This window comes from Erithacus rubecula (assembly GCF_903797595.1).
Source record: "Erithacus rubecula genome assembly, chromosome: 6".
Classification (NCBI taxonomy): Eukaryota; Metazoa; Chordata; class Aves; order Passeriformes; family Muscicapidae; genus Erithacus; species Erithacus rubecula.
The window spans coordinates 3,583,746-3,604,942 of NC_136688.1; the positions used below are offsets into that span (position 1 = coordinate 3,583,746).

Sequence of the window (21,197 nt, forward strand, 5' to 3'; positions counted from 1 at the left end):
AGGACGCGCACGCAAACGCGCTTTTCATGCGGTTTCACGCGCTACGTGTGCGTGCACACATTTGTGCATGCTCCCCTGCACACACACACACGTGTTTTTTGGATACTTGCATCCCACTGGATGAAAACCCCAGAGTGGAAAATGTGTTGATAAATGTAAGGGAGATTTCAGGGCCTTTGGTTTGAAGCTGCATCTTGTAGTAGCTTTCCAGGGTGAGGTAAAAGGAAAGAGGGAAGAGAAAGAGGAAAGCAAGAGGGAAACATAAAAGAAGTACAGTGGAGGGAAAAGATCAGGGGTGGAGAGAAAAAAGATGAGGAGAAGTACAGATAGCAATGCTGCCAGAGTTTGTGTACCTTAAAATCTGAAAGGTCCAAAAGTTCTTGACCTGTATTCCCTGTTGCAGAAGTGTAGTACAATAACACACTGGGGTTTGTTTAAAACATGGAAACTTGACTTCATTCTTATGTTTTGGAGAAAGATTTCGCAATGGTGCTGAGGAGAGAAAGCAAAAAGATTTAGCTGTTCCCCTTTACAATCTCCCTCCCTCTGCCTTTTGGCATGCTTGAAATCAAACACACTTGTTCTGAAATATTGTAGCATTGCTGTTTTGATGGAACTAGGCTTGAATTAAAACTTTTAAAAAAAATCAACCTCAAATCCACTGGGACAGGATGCTAGTATTTATAATAAAGTGGGTTTATAGACTGAATGGTTTGACATCTCATATACAGTCTGGTGGAAGCACATGTGCAGAGTGGTCTGCAAGGGGACAGCTATCACATGGTGTTCTGACTCATTCAGTTGGATTTTGGTTTCTCTTTGCTGCTTTTTTTTTTTTTTTCCTCATTTATTTCATTTAATTTGGAAGGGACAGAGTCGAGTGCTCTGTTGCAGGGTCTGGTGCACTAATGGAGTAAAGAGTATTGTGGACATGTTGGCAAACTCTCAATTTGACTTGGCTTTGTTGGTCTCCAAAAAGTTATATTATTGGTTATTTATGAGTATGCAGATGACCTTTGGGCAGTGGGGACAATGTTTATTAATCTAAAAGGCTTCTCAAACTTTAGCACAAAAGTGTTTTTTGTCCAAAAAAATGTGAACTGTAACTTCTTCATTCAGCCTTGTTTGTTCTCTTATTGTAAATGTCTTTGGTTGTCTATTTGCAATGTAGAATTACACCATGTAATGCAGGTGAGCAGTCACATGCCCTGATTAGCAAAAAGTAAAAATCCAAGTAAAAAAGGCACGTGAATAGCTCCAAGAGAGCAGCTGGGTTTGTTCAATGAGCTGGTGAAGACTGAGTTGCTCAAAGAAGCCAAAGGGAGTTAGGTGATGCTGACCCATTATAATTGTGGAGACTTTCTAACCTGCAGGAATATAGCTTTGAAATTTGTACATTTACTTGGAAAGAATTAGGATTTGTGAACAATTTGTAAGTGTAAGGAAAAACCCAGTGACTTTTTCCAATCCAGTGGCTGAATTTCCAATCAGTCCTGCTGATAATGAATAACTTCGGCAGTTCTGCTCTCTGAATCAGACTTTGGGTTGTCTGGTTTTTGTTTTTTTTTTTTTTGGTTTTTTTTTTTTTTTTTTTTTTTGTTTTTTTTTTTTTTTTTTTTGCATGTCATGTCAGGAAATTGAAAATAGATGGGGAACCTCCCCTCATTCTCTTCCTTTTGAAAGTCACCAAGGTTATTGTGTCCTACTCTTAATTTTATCAGTGTTTCTTATTTTTCTCTTACTCATGCCAGCATGATTTGAGAGCTATTCTAGGGTCAAAATTACAGCTAGAAAAAGAGATCTCAAGAATCAATTAGTGCATCCTACTTTCAAAAAGTCTGATTCCTTTCTGCATGCTTTCTGAATATGCTGTCTTTGCCCATTGTATTGAAGCCCAAAGTATGCCACACTGGGGATTTGTAGTGTTTAGTGTTTTGCTCCCCCAATGAAAGCCAAGAAATGCTGGCTGTTGAACTTCCTTGCACCTGGCTTCATCTCACAGAATAAATCAGAGCAGCCTAAAGCTTATTATAAATTACTCCTGGTTACTGGTGACTCCTGGAGAGTCAGGCACAGATCAAAGAGAAATAAAAAACAGTTCAGCCACAGCTTCTTTTCTTTTCTGTGGCTGATACTAAGTTTAGGTATCACAGTGACTCTATGCCTTGTTGGTTTCTGTTTTTTGGGAGGATCCTCAACCTATGGAGTAAGATAGCATTATGTGTCTGCTTTGTGCTATCTAGGTCTTGTTACAACACTTGCCTCTAAATTTCTGAAAATGGACTGCAAAGTTTAGGCAGTGCCTAATCCTGTTTAAGGCACATGGGTGTCCTGTTTGTGGCCAGGCTTAGCAGTGTTATCCAGGGCAGAGTGGATTTTATGCTCATTGTACTAGAAGTGAGAGCAGAGTTCCATCTTGATTTCTCCTCTTATCTGTGGTGCCCCTGCAAAGTTGGGAGGAAATTAGGCACACCCAAAACTGAGAGGATGTATGCAGTGTACCTAATCTTACTATGCATGATGTGTCTTGAAATAGCGGAAGGAGAGATACCCTTTGGGTGAACATGTCAACTTTGTTATTCTGATGTATGTCCATGACTGTTCCTCTTCAAAACCTTGTCCCAAATGCCTTCCCCTCCTTGATAGCTGTGGCCATACGATTAGGGCAACCTGTGACCTGCTGTCAGAAAGATGCAAAAAAATTTATTGGGAAGGAAACTAGCAACAAGGGTTGTCAATTCTGGGGCAATCTTCCTGTATTTGATGTTTTTTTTTTCTTCTCCAAAGACTGAGGTCCTGGGGTCAAAGGATTTATATGAGATCTGTACATCTGAGTTCAGGAAAAAAGCGACCAAACCCTGCCTTATACACACAGAGTTTGGTGGCATAAATCTTAAAACCTCAGAAAAACAGATGGCAAAGAAAGGAAGGTCTGTCTTTTGGGGTTTTAAATAATGAAGGGCTCGTGATTATTTAAAGCAGGTCTCTCCATGTTTTGAACATGTCTTGTCACATTTGGATGGGTGGAACTGGCAATGCTGCCTGGCACCTACAAAATACCTGGACTTCTCCCTAGAACATGCCTTGCTATAGGCAGTATAATAAAACTCAGGGTATAACCCTCCCCTATGTTTCAAAACTAGATTAAAAAACCTCTCATATGTTCAGTCATGCTTTCCACAAGGGAGTCTCACTGCAAAGTTATTCAAGCATTGGGGTGGCTTGTTTTCCCCTCTCTTTTAACAAACCATCCACTGAATTCAAGCTCTGAGAACCAGAGCAAGGAAAATCAAACAAGCAGATGAAAGAGCAGGAAGAGCCAGTGTTCCTGCCTGCTTGCAGCAGAGGGTGGCTGGAGGGGAAAGTGCCCTTTGCAGAGTGTCTTGGGGCTTGTCCCAGGGGAGGAGAGCAGCTTGCCAGGGCACAGGGCTTTGATCTGCTCCTGATCACTGAGATATGCTTCCTGATGAGGAGAGGGGAGAGAAGCCAGGAAGGATTGTAGGGAAAGGAAAGATGTGACAATTTCTCAAGGTTGCTTTGGCTTCCCACAGTTTCTGCATTTGGGCTGCCCAAACCTTCCTCCCATGGGCTGTGCCTGCCATGGGTCTGAGGTCCAGGGCAGGAGTATAAATCAGAGCAAATTGCTTGATTATGATTTTAGGCTGGTTTTGGTGCTGCCTAGCACTGCCTTTACGTTGCACACAAGCAACAGTGGCCCCTCCTAGCCACTGTCTCCACCTCTAGGTGATGGGCAGCTTTGTCTGCTGGTGGCCCTTGGACAAGGAGCTGCTGGCTGCCCTGAGTGAGAGGATGCAGGTTCTGTGAGTCTGTCTGTGTGCTGTGCAGCTGGCATGTGCTCCTAGAGCATCTCTTCTGCATTGCTCAAGTGGCTCTAGCCCCAGTGCAGAGAGCAGGCTGCTCTGGGCTGGCAGCAGTGCTTGGGAGTGTGCACAGCTCACAGCTCTCTCCTCTCCTGCCTGCCTGGGGCAGGAGCACTCATTGTCCTGCCAAGTCTTTCTGCTGCTTGTCACTGTCTGTGCAGGTGTTCCTCACCAGGGAGGTCTCGTGCCACTTGGTTGTCTTGCTTCGTGTTTGTGTCCCATATCACTACAAATAATTTAGAGGCTGCTCTCTGCCTCGTTGATTTGCTGTCATGCATTACAGTGGCATTGGGTGTGGATTCAGCAGAATTCATTTCTCTTTTCTCCCTGGCAGATGCTGCTGAATGCTTTTCAAATGTCACACCCTGGGCTGTAAACTTGTAGTGTGGTGGAAATGGCTGCTGTCAAGGCTTTTACTCTATCTGACTCTGTCAAAGATTTTCTGCTGGTAGTTACTCAGGAGAGCCCTGGAGGAAACCATCCCTCACTTTCCTTTCAGCCCCTTTGTAATTCTCAGTATAATAAATGTGTTAAATAGCTGGTGTCCAAGAAGCATGACATTTTAAGTGCTTAGTTTAACTAAAACTGCTTTGTATGATGGCAAGGTCTTGCTGCATCATTTGAGGCGTTGCTCTAATACTGGTGTGACTGTGCCAGGTGTCACATAAATGCCACTGAGGTGACCTCTGCTTGGTGCTGACCTGCATGGTCATTCAGGGAAAGATAATCCAAATACTAGAGTCTGGAATTAAAACACTGGCATTCATGGAAAGCTTTCATAGCAACACCAAGGAAAATTTTATCTAGCTCTACCTTTGTTATTTAAACTTCAGAGCTCAGGGTTTGTCGTTTTAGTATTTCTCAGGGTGGTTTTCTGCTTCTGAAGTTTTGGAGAATTGCAAGTCAGGTATATTCAGGCAAATGCTTTGTGAGCTTTCTGCATGGATTCCCATCACCTCCCTCAGTGCTTGGATCCTCATGGCCAGAAGTGATGGCAAAGTCTGATCATCTAGTCTGACACACTGCAGCACTGATGACAGAGGTTTGTGTTGGGAACAGGCAGTCTCCCCTCTGTTTCTGTATCTGTCCTGGGCATTTGACAGCTGGGCCTGACAGAAGGCTTTCTAAACCTCACTCTTTGGGATCCTGAAGGAAGGATGCTGTGCTGTTGTAAGGTAAAAGGGAGAAAGGCTGGATAGGTTATTGTTGCAGAGATGTTGAGATGAATCTGGGGATGGCAGGCACCCCTCTGCTAAGGACTGGCTGAGGTTTTTTATAGGGCCCTCTTCTGTTAGGGCTGCATCTCCCTGCACCTGCATGTCCATTTCTTAACCTGCTACCAAATCCTCTTCCTTTTCCCTTCTTTTCACTTCCCAGGATTCTTTTTTTTTTTTTTTTTTTTTTTTTTTTTTTTCCCTCTGGGAGCTGTATACAGCCTAGCAACTGGTGTCTCTTCCCTGAGATCAGGCAGGCAGCAGCCAGAGCAGGCAGGTGAGCCACTGAAAGAGGGATGGAGTTGTTTAGTCTGGGATGTTATTAGTGAGAGGCTGCTCAGGGGCTGAGGAAGGGGAAATGTCTGTGTTAATATGGAGCAGCTTAAAGGAGCTGGTAGAACTGATTTTTAAAGTTTTTTTCTTTTACTCTCTCTAAGGAGGAAAGTAAAAACAAAGGGTGACCTGTTTTTCACCTGTCCATCATTCTCTAGAGTTAACACTGTGTCTGAAGCTTGTTAGAGGGATTAGGACCTTGAGGTCCTAACTCTTTTTTTAGAAGGATAGAGGGAAAACAAGGAATTTTTTTTTTTTTTTTTCTGGAGGGAGTTGGAGAAAAAAGGTCTCTAGGAAAGCTCTTAGTGGAGGGGGAAAAGAGGAAAATATTCTCTGGTAGGGACAGGGAGAGGTGAGCTCCTACCCAGCTGTCATGGAGCTATCTGTCTTGTTTTTCCTTGTTCATTCCAGTGGGAAATCAGGGTTAACAGCACACAGGGACAGCACAAAGGGGGACAGCCCATTCCATGGAGTGGAGGCACTCATCTAAACCTGACAGCTGCCTAAAAGGCACTGCTCAGTAAAGACAGCTGGGTGGAGAATGCAAAGTCAAGCAGGAAAGGGCTGGAGCTTGGGAGGGGAGAAGTGGAAAATGCTTGAGCTAATCCCAGCTTCACCACTGGCTGCCTGTGGGATATTGGGTAAGTCACCTGTGCCTTTCTAGTCTGTCCTCCTGGACCTGTCCAGAGAGCAAATTGCTCTCTCAGTTTTTTTGGGTGACTGAGTATAGCATGAATGCAAGTTTTTAGAGATGCTTGACCAGAAATCTGGGGGTGGAGGGGCAGAGTTAGTGTGGATTTCAAAGCAAAGTTGGCGCCCTGAGATTCAGGGTCACTAAAGGGCTAATTAGTTATAATTGACAAGGAGTTTGTGTTCATTGGGGTATAATTTCACCTACTGCATCTGAGCTCTGTCTGCATGAACAGACTAAATTCAAGTTCTGGCCCCTTTCTTAAATTCAGGTTTGCTTTGTGGCAAAGCTGCAGCTGTGAGAGGGGAGCATGAGGACATGGGGTACCACAGAATTCACAGAAGTTGTGTACCTCTGGAGGCAGGGGAGCACCCAGGGGGTGGAGTAAGTCCATGTGTGCTTTTTTTCTTATGGTCTTTGCTCCATTGCTGTTGTTGACCACCATGGAAGCTGGAGGGAGCTGTGTGCTGAGCCAGTGTGGCTGTCCCTGTTACACACCAGTGCAATTGCAAAAGCCTCAAGCATCCTGGACACTGCACGCCCCACATCTCTAAAGTGAGTCTGCATCCCTTGACCCACAAAAGGGCTCTGGCAGTCTTAGTTGGAAGTGTAGGTTTTGGATCAAAACCTGAGACCAGCTGTGTGCTGTCTGCCTTTCCAGAGCCCTGCCAGCCCTCCTGATGGGCTCAGGCACATGTTGTGCCCCCCTAGCTGAGTTGCTGAGCTGAACTGGCCACCCATGTCCCGCTCAAAGAGACTTTGGAGGCCCATCTTCCCTCCCCTGAGCTTGCAGAGTCCATGCTGACCTTCCAAAGGGCGCAGCGTGCGTGGGGCTCTCCAGCAGCACGGGGACCGAGCGTGGAGCAGGATGATTTTGGGAATGTCGTCCCATGACTGCAAAGGGTTTGCTGCCCCCCTATGGATTTGACTGGCGCGGCCCTGGCCAGGGCACCAGGGTGGAGAGGGGCAGTGGGGATCCAGCTGCTCCATCCTGCCACGTCCTGCCCTCTGTACAGCTCTCCCCGTGCTCCTGGCAGGGCTGGGGCCTGGGCTCCCACTCCACTGATTGCAACACAACAAGGGTTCCCCAAAGCTGCTCCCTCTGTGCAGGGCACTTGTTCCTCAGGCCTCCCTTGGTCACGCTGTGCTTTGCTGGAGTCTGTGCCAAACCCAATAGCCGCGGTTTAAAAATAACATTTGGGTGTGACGGCTCCATTATTTACCCAGGATCCAACATTGTCTGCTAGGCAAAGCCAAATGGCTGCAAGTCTGGGACAAGGCATTCTCTTCTCCTCTACCACTGCCTTGTGCATTACCTCCTGCTGCCTCAGTTTCCCTGCTGATGAATCAGGCATAATGAGAAACAGCTTATGATAACTTCTGCAAGGCTTGGGTACTTTAAAGATCTCAGTTTGGACTCCTCCAGAACTCATGAGCAATAGAATGCCAAGGCAGAACAAACAGTGGCACTTCTTTGTTGGTGACCAAACTTTGAAAGAAGCTATTGACACAGAAATATGTAGTAAAGGACATCCTGGAAGGCCTGTGAGAGTGGCACTGATATGTTGCTGGCTTGCCCTTCACCACTGGAAAAAAAAAAAAATCATTGCACACACTATTCCCCTTAATTTTCAACACTGCTGCCTCTGTCTGTGCTTTAATTTCAATGACAGGCACCTTTCTTCCTGACTCTGTACATTATTATTAATGGAGAGTCACCTTGTGTAGTTAGTTTCTTTGTTTGTTGCTTATTTATTTTAAGGAAGTCAGACCTTAGAGATTCTCTTTAGTGTCAAAGAATCTTCATTCAGATAACCCTTCCCATAATGGAAAAATATGGATTAGGAGACATGAAAGTTGTGGCAACTTCACCTGGGACAGAACAAGCTTTAGGAGATATGAAAAAGGTGACACCGAAATGCTTTGACCTTTGTCTGAAACTGGAAGTAACACAACATGATTGGCACTGTCCTGGCTTAGAAACAGCTACCTCAAAAGCCTTCCTTTCTCCTCTACAATCCCCTTAAGGAAATGGTTCAGTATCATGGGCATGAACTGTTTGACAGATCCTCAAGTCCTGCTGCTTATATAAGAAGAGGGAGGTTCTGTATTTCTTTTCTTCTTTATGATGCACAAAGAAATGTCCTGTAAATTGGGTTTTTCAGTTTCTGAGGGAGAGAATCTATTTGCTCTCTGCTGGAGACACAGTGAGTACAACAGGGGGTGAGTGCCCAGAATATGTGCCTGGTACAGGTGTCAGGAATTCCAGCTTGTTGGAAGCCTCCTTGAGTTCTCTCATGGGTACCAGGAAAATCCTCACACCCTAACCTGAAAGCATAAAACTGCTGAATTTTAATAAATGGCAAATTTTCTCTCAGCTGTCCTTTAGACCCTGGAATGCGATGAATTTTTCTGGAGAAGGCTGGAGCCTTTGGTGTTGTGAACCCAGCATGGTTTTACTGAGTCTCACAGCTAAGCTAGTTTTCTGCCAGTTGGGAAGCATCCTGAAGAGCTTAAAGTAGCCTGCCTACAATTCACTCCAATTACCCCCATCTTGTGATGACAGGTTTCCACTCATATTTCCATTCTGCAGATGGCCAACAACTTCTGGGCCAGACAAAACTGGAGTTTCTAGGATAGCTCAGATCAGACCTTGACTTGGAGCCAAGTCCTACAGATGTTTGGGGCTTAGGCTTGGGCCATCCATAAACAGATCTACCTACTCAATCTGGAAGAAGCAGCAATGTTTGAAGGGGTTTGCCACCTGATGGACAAGCAGGAGAAAATACTACCCTGATTTGTCCATTAACTCTACAGTTACATAGCTGGGCATGTCCCTGACATAGGACAAGAGATTCTTGATGGAGTAATTTTTTTTTCCTTTTATATTTTTCTGGGTTCTCCCACTCCCCTTTGTTTTTCTTGTAACCAAGTCAGGGAAGGGAAAAAAAAACAAAAAAAAAAAACAAAAAAAAAAAAAAAGAAGGAAAAAGAAATTCCAGAGTGAGCAGGAAACAGCGAGTAAAATTAGCCAAGAATCTTCCAAACAAATGTGTGGCTTACGCTTAGGAGAACTTGGTTTTGTTTACTGTTTGTTTTGAATTTCCACTCTTTGCCCTGAGATCAAGCCCCAGGAGAAGGGAGAGCTTGGAAGGAGGCCCCAGATGTCTGCACAACTCTTGTATGCTGTGAAAGGAACCCTGATGAAAGGTTAAGGCAGTGGGATGGATGATACCCAATGAAAGGCATGTGCAGCACTTGTGATTGCTTCTTGCTGTGGAATCCTTGTTTCCAGAGAATCTAATCCTCCTTGTGATGGCTAGGAAAGGTGGTTGGGAGGGGAAGGATGATGCCTGTTAACCTCTTCAGTGCTGTGTTCCCCAGTGTTGTCACCTGCACTGTGGGGGAGCCTAAAGGCTCAGACCAGGCAGTCTGTATCCATCTGTACTTTATGAGAGAGGATTCCTTCTCATCTGACAGGCATGACAGAGACACAAAAACACAGAGGAAAGTGCAAGATCTCTCTCACTTGTTAAGCAGAATCCAGACTGTGAAATGGCTTAGCAATGAATTGATAAACTTTTAACACACTAATTTTCCCATTGGAACTGGCTTCCTATGTAAAAACAAGCATAAGCTAAATAAATACTTATTAAGTGCTTTGCAAGGCTCAGTGAGGAATTCTGATATCTTAAGGCATAAGTCAACTCTGAGGAGACTTAGAAAAAAGCAGCCTGAGAGGGTAAAATTTCTTATTGACTCCCACAACACAGGATTTTTACATCTCTTTTTGTTTACAGACTGCTTAGTTTCTGGTCTTGATGACTGCTGAAACCAGGTTCCTCATGTTGATCGCTCCCTGGTTTGGAGCCATGTGGTTGTTCCAGTATTCTCTGTCCTGTAAACATCTCCAAGAACATGGCACAACATTTTATCTGTCTCTAGTTAACTAGAGAATGTGATTGCTATTATGCACAGGATTGTCAAATCAATCTGGTGTCTCCAGACTGCACCAAGGATCAGGCACTTTCACCAAGATGCTCGTCTTCTTCTTGACAGGTGACACAGGGAAGGCTGAGAAACTTAAAAAAAAAATAAATTACAAATACTGTACACAAGCAGAAGTGCCAAAATGCAGGCAGGGTGCATGTCAGGGAATTATTTACAGTGGCTGAAGTTTGAAATCTATTGAGGCTGAAGTTAAAATATCAGCTGGGATCCCAGCCCAAGCTTGGTCACAAATGGAACGCGTCAAAAAGCGCTCAGGAAATGAGCAGAGGCCCTGCTGAGCAGAGCCAGCTCTTCTGTGACTGCTCCCTCCCTCCTGGAGATCCAGCAGAGAAAGAAAAGCCCTGGGAAGAGAGTGAGAGCAGCTGAAGGGAACAAGTGTCACTGCAGTGCAGGGTCCTCTGGAGTGCACTGCTCAGCAAGTGCACTCAGGCAACCATGCCCCAAGGAGCTGAGGACCATCCCTGCAGAGCCAGGGAGAAAATCTGTGGCAGATCTAATGTCTGTGTCACAGTTATTGTGGGTAGCAAGAGGGGCAGAGTGCATTGGAACACCAGGTGAGTGTTGCAACTGGTGTGACTTGGTGCTTCCCCACTGGTTGTGACAGTTCTGTGGTGGGACACACTGGATGACGAGCTGGTTTGTTGGCAGTGCTCTGTAGAACAGCTTAGAGCAGAGGGACCACCTGAAAATAAGTGCAGGAGCAGAACTGAGAAGGGTGTGTCACCTTGTGGCAGTGCCTTTGGTGCAATGGATGGAGCATGTGGAAGCAGCTTTAAAAGCACTGCGTTGGTGCACACCAGTGATGGAGCTCACCAAACCCAAGCTGGAGATTCTGTCACTGTTGCATGAAGCAAAGGCTGTATATGGGGGGAAAAAGAGTTCACCTTGCAGGATACCTTCCTGTTGCTAAAGTGGCAGAGAAACACACACTGATTTGTTGGTCCTCTTGGGCTTCCGTTTTCTTTTCTCAGCTCTTTGGTGTGTGTCCTGAGACAAGCAACAGCAAAACTGAGTTTGCTGTTGCTGTTGCCTGAGCTTCTGGTAAGATCCTCCCCACAGACCTCCCCCTTTGCTTGGGAGAAAGGCAGAGGTTGATACTGACCATGGACCAGCATGTGTTCCTCATGATGGAAAGAAGAGTGGGACTCTTTCTTGACCACAGCTGTGGTTAGACCTTTCCCTCTCCAGAGTCAGGCAGGACTTGTGCAAAGTGCCCTTCATGCAGAGCTGCTTGAGCTCACCTCTTCCTGGGTCTGGGAACATTTTTTCGGAGCTAGTAATGGACAAAGGTTGGACTGTCCCCATTTCCTGGTCTGCTCTGGTCACCCAACAAATGTACATCATTAACTGGCCTGGATAAAAAGCAGGAGGTGGTCCATTCATCCTGTGCAACATTCATCCATCCAACAGTGACTGCTGATGCCTTTCAGCCTACTCCTGTCCTGCAATAAAGCTGAATAGAGATTCCAAAATCTCTGAATTTACCATAGCACCTCTGATCCATCCAGGGGCTTTTCCTCTGTTATCTTCACCTGGAGTTGGAGAATACTCTGTGTGTAGGAGGGGTCAGAGATGCCTCTCAATCCCCATGCATGATGCCTTCCCAGGAATGCTAGAAGGAAGGCCATGGAGGGCAGTGCTGTGTGATCTGGTGTGGAGCCCTGCAAGCTAAATGAAGCATTTCTTCTCCCCAGGGAACACTCCCATGCTCTGAACAGCAGCAGCACTGTGAGGATAACCCCAGCGTGGGCAGGGGGCTGACTCATCTCTCCAGAAGATTAACACTGTTTATTAATCACTGCTCCTTTGAAGTGAAAAAATGGAGGAAACCTCTCGTGGCCAACGTTGTGATTAGCCATCTAATTGTTCTGCTGGTATGTTTGCTTAAGGGGTTTTCTTTGCTCTGTGTACACGAAGAAATAGTTTCTCATCCTACCGTTGTTCCATCCAGATGATAGTCATTAGCAGTGTACCAAACATACCCATTGTATAGGCCTTGTCCTGACCCTTTTTTCCCCCACCAAGTCCCTGGGTCCCTCTTCAGTGTTGGCAGTAGAATGACAGCTCTTCCAAGTGAAGTCCTCTGTTTGTTCCCAAAACATGCAGGGAGTTGATTTATGGAACAACCAATTCCTTGTTCCTTCCAGCTGACCCTCCAGTCGTCTTTTTCCTCATGAGAGATGTTGTCACAAGTGATGGAGAACGTCTCAACATCCTTTTCTGGGAGAAGTCCCATCAAGCTTAGCTGCAAGTGTTTGCTGAATTGCAGAATCACAGCCTCTCCCACCAGCTCTGAGCATGCACATTCCACATATGGCTGGTGTTGGAGCACAGGATTTTGGGGGAGCTGGCACACCTAGCCCTAGCTGTGGGGATGTCTTCAGTGCACATGGGTTTGCAAAAGGGATTAAACCTTGTTGATGCTCCATGTCTCCTAGACTCTGCTTGTCTTTGCTCTAAATACAAGACCAGGATTAAATCTTGGGACCTGGCAGAGGACATATGGGTGAGCTTTAGTTTGAGCTGCAGTAGAAATAAGGAAAATATCACTTTTTCTTTGCCTGCTTTGATATTTATGTGTCAATGAATATGGGAAATCAGGAGAAGTTCATCTTGGCTAGCAAAATGTAAAAGAAAATTATATCAGTGGAGGACAACTAGTTCTGGAAATGTTTTGTCTAATCATGCATTCCAGACCAGGTTCAGCTAAATGTTCAATTTCAGATAGAGATTCCATGAAAATTCAGCATTTCAGTAACATTTCAAGCCATTTCTTACTATATCCAACAGGGAAAAAAAAAAAAAAAGAAAAGGAAGTTATGATCTGAGAAGTAGCTTAAAGCCATGGAAGACTCAGTGTCACTGACATTGCTGTTTCCTTCCATGCACCAGTGCACGTGGTAAGCTTTGCAAAAGCACAAATTTCCTTAACCCTGCTGCTGTGGAAGTCTATGTGTCAGTGTGTTTGGCACCAGAGCACCTCAGATGTTCCTCTACCTTGTGCACAAAGCAGTGGTTGAATTCAAAGGTGTTTCATGCCCTGGGCACCTGTGTTGCAGCTCAAGTGTAGTGAGAGGCTCCTGTGCTGTGCAGTGCTGCAGCTAGAGGGGGTGAGCAGGCAGAGCATAGTTCCAGCTAAAATTCCACACTCTAGAGATTTTCATCCTGCCCCTCTCTTTCCTCCCTCCCCTGATGTGGGGTCTCACCTGTGTGGCTGCCTCCAGTGGGCTTGTACAGTCTGTGTGGGCATGTGTGGTGTATCTCAAAGTTGTCATGACTTACTCTGGTCTGTGGTGGCTGAGGCTAAAGTGCATGAGGTGTTGTGCACAAGGCATTGGTAAAAGGTCCTTTCCTCAGAGATCCTGTGGTCCCAGTGTATGGTTAGGAACAGCAGATGGATGCCACAAACACACAGGCGCCGTGGGTGGGGCAGGAACACAAAATAACACTGAGATAATTAAGATGGATGATTAATGGAGTGGGTAAGAAGGGGCCAAAACACATTCACTGAATGTTTGCTGGTGATGCTCCACAGGAGCCTTGGCAGAGGTGGACAATAGATGAACTATTTTGGACTTGCTCATCATTCACACTGCTAAATTTCTCAGTCTGTGCTTGTGGCAGTTCAGCTGTAACATTATGTTGTAGCTGTGCTGTAAGGATGGTGTGAGTCTGGTGCATTCTGTACAGAATGCAAACCCAGCACACTGAAATACTGGTCCGCAAAGGAATTTTGATCTCGTAGGATTTGGCTCAACACCCACTGAAGTCATTGAGCTCTTGACCCTTAAGGGATTTGAGACAATATTCAAGTGGGCTCCAAACAGGGCAAAACAATTGAGATATGCATTTAAAACAATAAGAAGAAATGCTTTGCATGAAATGCATTTAATATATTTCTGTTTGCATGTACACATTTTTACTCTATGAAATCAGACTGGTTTTATATCTGCAGCATCTATCTAAACACATGTTGTATGTTACACTGGACTGATCAGTTACTTGATTAAAATACACTGTAAATACACAGCGTGCTTAGCACTAGCATGGTTTTGAAGTGTTTTTAACCCTAGTCTTTTTAGTTTTGGTGAAAATTTTTTCCTGAATTGGCTTGGTTTGTCCCATGAAGTTCCTTCCATTATTTTTGTGGTAGTTGAGTGGCCAGCTTGTCCCAGAGATCACTCAGCTTTGTCCCCACTTAGGCTAGATGTTGGTAGAAGAGGATCACACGTGTAGTGTGATCAACACAAGACCTCAATGCTGCTGGGCTGGCAGGTCCCACCACCATGTCATTCCCTCAGAATCAAAGAGAGCAGGGAGAAAAGATGCAGAAGGTGCCAAGGAAAGATTTCCTCCTTCATCACACCCCATTTGGTGGTGTGTCTGCTCTGTGTAAAGGCTTGTGCAGATAGGTGGCCAGGGGGGATTTCTGATTGTTTGACTCTGCTCTGGAGAAGGCTGTGTGTGCACAACCTTGGACTGCTCTCCTGAGTGAGCTCAAATTATTACAAAGTCATTTCCAGTAAGTCTCTACCTCTAGGGCCAGGGTTGCTCTGACAACCACTCTGGGTGGATCATCTGTGGGAGCTGAACCTGGAGCCTATGGATATGAAAGGACAAGACTCTATTGTTAGAGCTGGAAGCTGAAGTCCTTTCCCATGGCGAAAATTTGTGAACCCCTCTGGATTCAGAAGGATAAACTCTCCACTGGGCAGCTTGAGTTATGCTGCAACAGAGCTCACATCCAGCCTGATGCCCACAGGTGCTGCATCTGTGCTCACAGTTTGGATGGCCAGCTGTGCCTCAGGTGAAAGCTCTGGGTGTAAAATGGGAGTGTGTCTTCACAAGGAGCTGCTCTGACTTGCACGCTTTCTTCAGGTGCTTGTTGAGTTTGTTGTCATGGCTTATATTATCACATGTCTGGGGGGCAGTGGAGATGGGTTTGTGTACATGTGATATACCAAAGGGAGATATTTACAGCTGCTGTCACACACGTGCAAAAGAATCTTGTGCTCCTTTTCAAGCAGAGCTGCTCAGACAGCCAGACTCGGCATGAGGATTCAGAGAAGGATGCTGGCTCTGATGCCAAACTTGTGGTTTCCTTTAACTCATTTTGCAGGGCCTCTTTTTGCTGGCTAGAGAGCCTTCACTTGAAATGCAATTACCCAGATGTAGAGAAGAGGCAAAGCCCAGCCATACCAGAAAAGGGGAAATTTCCTCACATTACCCCTTCACCATGAGCACTGGCACATTTTTAAGCTTTCCAGATACAGGAGGAAAGCCTGGGCTGGACACCTGTACAAATGCTTATCTGCAGCTACCCACTGCCTTCAACAGAGCTTTGCTCTAAGTCCTGTGCCATAAGGAAGAGTAGGTAGATATAGGGTCAGGTATAATCTCAGTGCAGTGCAAATTAGTAGTTTCATTAGAGCCAATTGAGAAAAATCAGTAGAGAATCTCACTTTTTGTGTGCACCTAATTGATGGTAAGAGTGTAGTGAACTTCCTCCCAAAAACTGCCTACTTTTGTTAGCTCTTGCATTCATTCTGATCTGCTATCTTTAAAACAATCCTAAAAAAATCGATTTTTTGCGATGCATTGAGAGACTTGTCTGTTTTGAGATGTTTTCAGCATTTCTACTTTTTCTTTTCACTTGTTCCATTCATTCAGTACTTCACCTATGTTGCCTCTCTTCATTTATCCCCCCCTGCTTCTCAAGGACCTCTTCATTCTTTTACAGCATTCAGAAGATTCTATGATTAATTGAAGTGGAATATTTCTGTAGAATGGACCAACACATGAATCTTTGTACTGTGGAGTTTATCTTAATCACATCATTTCTACTCTCTGGCTCCTCCCTGGGTTTTCATTCAGCAATAAACACTGGGACTAAGTGCCCATCCACTGTCAAGACAGGATTGTCACAGCTCTGTCTGCCAAGGCTTTGGAGAGGGAAAGCAGCCCTACTAGTGAGGGACTGCTTTTGCTCCTGAAATGAGCTTATTTAAGTGGTAGAGCTGACCCACACTATCATCTTTCATTGAGGGTTTGTGGCTGTGGGAGCAGTAGTTGAGGAAGAGGATGATGTGGCTGTACCTTTGTTTTTTAAGAGAGAAGGTTAGTGGTTATTGGGACAATTGGAAGGCTGGTGAAGCACTGGGGTATAACTGGAGGAAGGTACTGTGGATGGATATTATCCTACTGAGGGTCTCTGGCAGAGGCCATGGAAAGCTGGAACAGCTGAAGTGCATGGAGAGATGATTTGTAGGCTGGAGCTGTAGCTAAAAACAATTGTCTTCAGCTGGTGTGTTAGAGAGGCAGTGAGGCTGCCAGTGTGATGGAGTTCTCCTAACAAGTAGACTACAAAGGGTAGGTGTGCAGCTTGGGTGAAGGGCCTGTACTGAAGGGATTGCTGCTGGGGGAGACCTAAACATAAAAGCTGGTTTTGCTGAAGAAGAGAAAGAAATGGAAGCAAAAGAGATGTCAGCAGGGAGGAGCACCTCCACTAGAAGAGAGGTGTAGCCCACAATGAGAGCTGAAGAATGATGCTAAAGAAGGAACATGAACACAGAGAAACTGGGGTGCTGGAGACAGAGCAGAATATCTATAGTTTCAGGAAAGAAAATCAGGTAAATAAACATATGGTAATGGATATGTGTTGCAGGTAGAGAGAAAAAAAGGACTGATTCTTATTTGCATAGGTGATATGTAGTAAAATATTGCCTGGTCTGTTTGGGATATGAAGTTGGATCAGCTAGAGACACCTGAAATATACCTATGTAAAATGTTGTGAGTCTGGTAGGAAAAAAAAAAAAAAAAAAAAAAGTAGGAGCTTGAATTAATCATATCAGTTGCAAAAATAAGCATCTTGGGGTCAAAGAAAGAAGGGTGAAAAATAAATATTGTTGAAAGTGATTGGTTGCTCAGGAAAGGCAGAGATGAAGTATAACCTTGTCTATATATGTAGAAATATTGCCATAATTCAATGAAGAAACTGGTAAGGGTGGCATGGATGAAAACTGGACATGTGTTGGTCAAAATAATGTTGGCTATGAGTTTCTGGCACTGAGGTTATGGTGGCTTTGATTTCTCAGGTATTGACTGAAAACCTATAAGAAACTGTTAGCAGTAATGGCTGATTAATTATTTCTTCAGATGGTTCTTCCTCCTTCAGTCAGCGTTGGTACTGCTTCTTTTTGGTGCAGAAACTAGTAAACTATAGAATGGCTCGTGACCATGAGCTGATTAATTTTTAAATGAAATGGAAGAGTAAATAAAGCTATCCTTGCAGCTCAGTTTATTGATTTCAAAAGGATGAACTTCTCAGAGAGGTTAATATGCTCAGCTGGGTTGAGGGATCAGCCACTCAGATGTGGAGGAGTTCTCTAAGTACAAGGTGCTGCAGCTCTTGGGAATCTGTGCATCAGGAAAGGCCAGGGGGGCAACCAAGCAAGGGTTTCTGTGCTTAAATTAACAGAAAAGAAAAAAAAAAAAAAGCATGTGCTGGTTAGCTATGAAGAATATTTACCCAAGACAAAAGGATATGCATGAGTTTCCTAAACAGTCAAGAAATCAGTTTCTGGGATTGTTTGTTGACACCAAAACCAATTTTTCATTTGTTCTTTGAAGAAAATAAAAATCAGGGAGGATTATATGGTAGTTGGTTCATACAATAGAACTTCATACAAAAGACAGAATTTAATGACCCAAGACCAATCTGTCTGTCTGTGGTCTTAAGATGAAGAGATGTTTGCAAATATGCAAGTTGTATGGTTCAGGATGGAGACAATGTTTAGGCTATTGTGTGCAAGGGGGAGATGAAAGCAGACATGCATAAATAAAATCTGTTGGGGGGTCCTGGCTGAGCCTTGCCTGCTTCAGCCATTCCCCAGCCGCAGGCAGCGAGGCAATGCTCAAGACTCAGAAGTCTCCCTGGCTAGCAGCCATTTATTAATAGATGGGGCTCTCAGCTCTACCCTATCTGCACAGATTTTTTTTTTTCCTTGATCCCCTTTCTGTCTGTGTTTGCTGTGTGACTCAGTACCCCACATCTGAAATGGCTGCAGGTGCCCCAGACACACTGTGGCTGTTTGAAGTCGGGCAGTGTCTCAACAGATCACACAAAGATGAAGGCACTTCTTTCACAGAGAGCAGCTTGTTCCCACTCTCCTCACCACAGTGGGGCTTTCCCTCTGGGAGGAGGTTTAGGAGAGCAGTCCATGCAGCCTCCTGTGAGGAACAGGTGATGAGCTGTCTGCCATGAATGTCTGCAAAGCGGCGTCGTCTGGATTTTTGAGGAAGGCCTTTAATGTGACAATGATGCACAATGTGAGATGGCAGAATACTAGAGGAAGCTGTTAGCCAGTCACTGTTTGGTCTTGTGGTCCCTGTTGTCATTGTTTATTCACACATCAACTTATTTTGGGTGAAGAAAGATCTAACTCATGTGAGTGCAGCATGTGCCAGCAGAGGAGCAGAAGTTTGCAGTGTATTTGTGCTGTGCTTGCATTTTAACTTCTTTTAACTAATCTTTCTTAAGAAGTTTCTATTCTTCTCTGCTCTGTTTTCTGGTTCCTCAAGGAACTGCTTTCATAAAATGCATGACCCACAGTCGGTCCTACATAGAGAGACTCTGGCTGCTCTCCATGAAAACCTTAATTTCTCATGAACTGTCAGCAGGGGAATGTGACAGATACATCTGTCACAGGGAGCCGGTCTGCTTTTGGCAGCTGTGCCTGGTGCCTGCCATGGCTTGGGTGAAGTGCTTCTTCCCCTGACTTGTGCACCCATGCCTATTGTGTAGGTGTTTTCTGCATCCTTAAGTGAGAGTCAAACTGTTTGTTGGCATCTGGTAAAGAACCATGAGAATGGGGAATAATTTCTTGGGAGAATCAATTTTTTTTGAGTATTCCTGGGTTCAACTCATAGTCCTGCACCTCTTGCAATTGTCCTGTAGCATTATTGCATAGCTACAATGACTCATAGGGGAGATCTTGGTGGAGATCTTGGTGTTTTCTGGTGCAACTTCTTTTCTATCAGAAACCATTTAGAAGGGGAGTAGGGAGTGTGTGCCAAGTATCCACTGGATCCAAGCCCATCACTGATGGGGAGAATGGCTGGTGTGACACTTGCCACTGTACCTAAAGCCCTTGTGGATTTCTGGTTTAACTTGGAGTGAGGAGCTCTTCAGGCATCTGCTTTGGGCTCCAGATTGGTAGGAACTGGCTCTAAATAACAAAGTTTCCCAGAACCAAACAGTGCAATAGGTGCAGCAGAGAAGTTGCCAGTCTGTGTGTTCAGCTAACAGCTGTGACTGTGTGTGCCCTAGAAGTAGGTCATGAATACATCTGCTGACTTGAAGTCTCCCAGGAGCAGAGATTTCTGTGCTGCTCGCCTTGGAAGGGGTGAGGTAATGCATCCTATCTGTGTCAGCCAGTCTAGCTTGTCACACGTGCCATACTGCTGGGCTCCAGGTGTCCTGACTGGAATTCACAGCCTCTTGTTCCCTGACAGGTCAGCAGCACAGAAGCAGTTTTGATCCCTGTCTTGTGCAGAGAGAAGGCTGTTGCCAGAAGCTGGTTATTTAAAGCATTCTCCTGGGTCACCACAGGCTGCTTCTCTTCTCCTTTGGCTTTGAATATAAGTTTTGCTGGCCTTCACCTTAGTGCTTCACAGACTGTCACATTAATTTTCAAAATAAAAAACAAAAAAGTCCCTCAGTGTTTCTTTTCCCTTTGATGGAATTCTAACTAAAAGTTACACTGAAAGTTTAACTGGAAGAAAATATGGATGTGTGTGCTTATGCAAAAAAGATGGCAAAAAATAACATTATTGATAGATTTGCTAGCTGTCCTCCTCATGTTAAGTTTGCATTAGCAATACTTTGTATCTTTAAATCAATAAGAAGTTTGAATGCATAGTCCCAGAACAAACCTGTATTCTACTGCCAAAACACTGAAATGTGGAATGTGTTCCTGCCAGTTACATGATATTTCTTTCTGTGTCTTTGAGCTTTATGCTATCACTCATTGTCACGATATGGTATCCTATTCAATTCCAAATAATTTGGCAGGCCTGTAATCACTGGCTTTTCCTCACTCTTGGATTATAGTGATGTTGCTTGGAGAATGTGCTACGTCTAGTAAAAGTCGAGTACTCCCTCATTTTAAGTTGTCTCCAGATGTGAAAAGGGATGTTTTGCTTTTATGTTCCTGCTTGAAAAAGTCATTCTGTGTAGGACACCCCTGAAAGGGTTAAGTGGCTTTGAGCACTTGCAGAGATCCCAATTCTAGGTTGTTCTAAGTGACGAATTCTGGGTCACTAACAATGGGAATTGTTCTGAGTAATCTGATAATGTTCTCCTCGGCTGTGTTGCTTTGTTTCAGGGTGTTGTCACTTCATATCTGTCTGGAAGTGAGGTAGTGGAAGGAGTTCTGGAATAATTCAAAACTTTTCCTTTGCTCTTTATCCGAAATCTTTGGCCTGTGCTGTTGTGTGCTGGGATGCCCAACCCTCCTGAAATGCAATGGGAATTCATTCTCCTTTCTTCCCCTCAAAGAACTCAGGCATCTAAGTCTGAGAGGTAGATTTTTATTGAGCTTTCTTTTCATTTGCATGCATCTGGCCTGTCAGAGTAGTCTGTGAATGACAATGCTCTCAGTGCCAGAGAAACCGTCTCTGGGAGGGAACATAAAACATGTGGTGAGTGCCACAAACATCTACTAGATCAGACTATTTGTATGGCATTCCTTTAGGGAATACTTCTCATAATTTGACTCAAAAGAATATGTCTTTGTTACTTGGAGCCATCTGGTATCTCCTCTGATCCAATGATTGTTTTAAGATTTAAAAATTCTTGTGTTCCACCTGTATGGGAAGGGTGGGAATTTAACCCTTTCCTCTTTGTGCAGCACCTCAGGACAGTCAGAATGTTTTCCCTGTAACCTCTCTCTGAAACCATGGGCTCAAACAGATGCACCTTGAGTCTTTTATTTATTTTTAGCTCAAGTGACCCTGAGGCCTGGTGGCTTCATGATGGGCAAAGGTTTTGGAGTTCAAAAGGCAGAC

General features: G+C 44.6%; 1 protein-coding gene across 1 annotated transcript in view; it reads left to right on the plus strand.

Moving 5' to 3' along the window:
- Positions 1-21,197, plus strand: part of LOC306804006 (uncharacterized protein) — a 172,566-nt gene that overhangs the window by 22,582 nt on the left and 128,787 nt on the right. The gene's annotated exons all lie outside the window — the stretch shown is intronic.